The following is a 2,124-nucleotide window of genomic DNA, read 5'->3' on the forward strand; positions in this document are numbered from 1 at the left end:
ACGGGTTCCTTGATGAGCATTTTCGACTGCGAGTTTAATGGCCGTCTTGTGAGTGCAGGGAGACTGTGGTAATCTTGCTGGGCCTCTGTGGAGATAAGCAGAGCTCCATAAGCCAAAACCAGAAGCAGCAGGCGGGTCATCTTCCTCTCAGCTTTGAAGGGAGAAGCAGGACTGAGGACACTGATCTGTGGTCCCCTTATCCAGCACGTCCAGGGGCGTGTCCTTCACTCGAAACAAACAGACCTTTGAACAACATTGGAAAACTCTTCAGGATGAATTGAGGCAGGTGGTCAAGTGGGTTTATTGTTATTTCAGCAATATACACAGTACACAGTGAAAGGAAACATTGTTCCTCCTGGACCACGGTGCAACACAAAGAAGAAAAACAGAAACAACACAAGATGACACAAGTGCGGGCAAGATAGAACTATACAGAGTGAAAGGAGCACAAACAGAGGGAGAAAGTGCAAGATAAACACAAGAGCAACAATACAATACTACAGGACAAGACAGCGCAGTCAAGAACACAGAGTGCAGCCAGAGCTAACCTGAATAGGGGCATCAAGGTTGCCAGGCAGGCAGAGAAACAGAAAATAGAGGTCTACTTCACATACAACAACCCACAGTGGGTGTGGCAGGGAATACAACACATTACAAACTTCAAAGGCAACAACACCGTCACTGTTAACAGCAACGCCCTTTTAGCAAAGGAGCTAAACAGCTTCTTTGCTCGTCTGGAGGAACACAGAGCAGACATAGCCACACTGCCCCCTCCCCCAATCTCCAGCACTCACAGACTCCCTCTGCAGGAACACCACGCGAGAAGGCACATTGCATCTCTAGGTGTGTGGAGTTTAAGACAAGGCAAGTGATGCTACGATAATATAATTCCTTGGTAAGACCCCACCTAGAATATTGTGTGCGGGTTTGGTTACCATACCTTAAGAAGGACATTGCTGCCTTGGAAAAGGTGCAACGTAGGGCAACGAGAATGATTCCTGGTCTTAGAGGAATGTCTAATGAGGAGAGGTTAGCTGAGCTGAATCTGTTTAGCCTCGAGCAAAGGAGACTAAGGGGGGACATAATCCAGGTGTTTAAGATTCTAACAGGTCTGGATGCTGTTCAGCCAAATGGCTATTTCAATGTTAGTTTAAATACCAGAACTCGTGGCCATAAGTGGAAATTAGCTGGAGAACATTTTAAAACGAATTTGATGAAGCATTTCTGTACACAGCGTGTAGTTAGAGTATGGAATAGTCTTCCTGTTATTGTAACACAAGCTAAAACCCTGGGTTCTTTTAAATCAGAGCTAGATAAGATTTTTGAGCTATTAGCTAAGTTCTCCTCAAAGGAGCTTGATGGGCCGAATGGCCTCCTCTCATTTGTAAATCTCTTTGGTTCTTATGAGTCAGCTTACAGAGATGAGGTCCAGAAACTGATAGGTTGGAGTTCAGCAAACAATTTGGCACTAAACAGCACAAAGACAAAGGAATCACTGACTTCAGGAAGGATGGAGGCGACACTGGCCTGCCTAGATGGATGGATGGATGTTTTTATTGACATTGTAAGTACAATGAGATTTAGTTTGGAACGCGCCAGCAGCTACACAGTATATTTACAATTATATAGATTGTGAGGCATAAAATAAGGTGTGAGTAATATAACATAACGACATAATATAAGTAATCATTAATTAATCATTACAGATGGTATGAGGTGTGAACCGCTAGGCTGCTATGGCATGTTTGGTATCAAACCGATGGAAAATCACTCCAGTTTCCAAATCTGGTCAGTGGTTACCACGAAAGTGAATATATCAAAAGTTACACCAGCCTAACGAAAATCATCAATACAAGGGAAATCACTCTGGTCATAAATCTCAAAAGGACTGATACAGACCCCCTTCCGAAAGCCCGCCAAATGGATGGTCAGCCATTGGTCCAGGAGTCGAATTCCTGGTCACTCCTATTCACGAACTTTACACTATAAAACCTGGCACCTCAGAACAAAGCCAGGAGAGGAGAAACAGAAGGGAGGAGAAAACAAAAGACCATCAGCACGAAGAGAGGCAGAGAACATCAGCCCAAGAGAAGAGAAGCCCACAAGAAGCCCTCCTGAAGCCTA

The sequence above is a fragment of the Brienomyrus brachyistius genome, unplaced genomic scaffold, assembly GCF_023856365.1.
Source record: "Brienomyrus brachyistius isolate T26 unplaced genomic scaffold, BBRACH_0.4 scaffold247, whole genome shotgun sequence".
NCBI lineage: Eukaryota > Metazoa > Chordata > Actinopteri > Osteoglossiformes > Mormyridae > Brienomyrus > Brienomyrus brachyistius.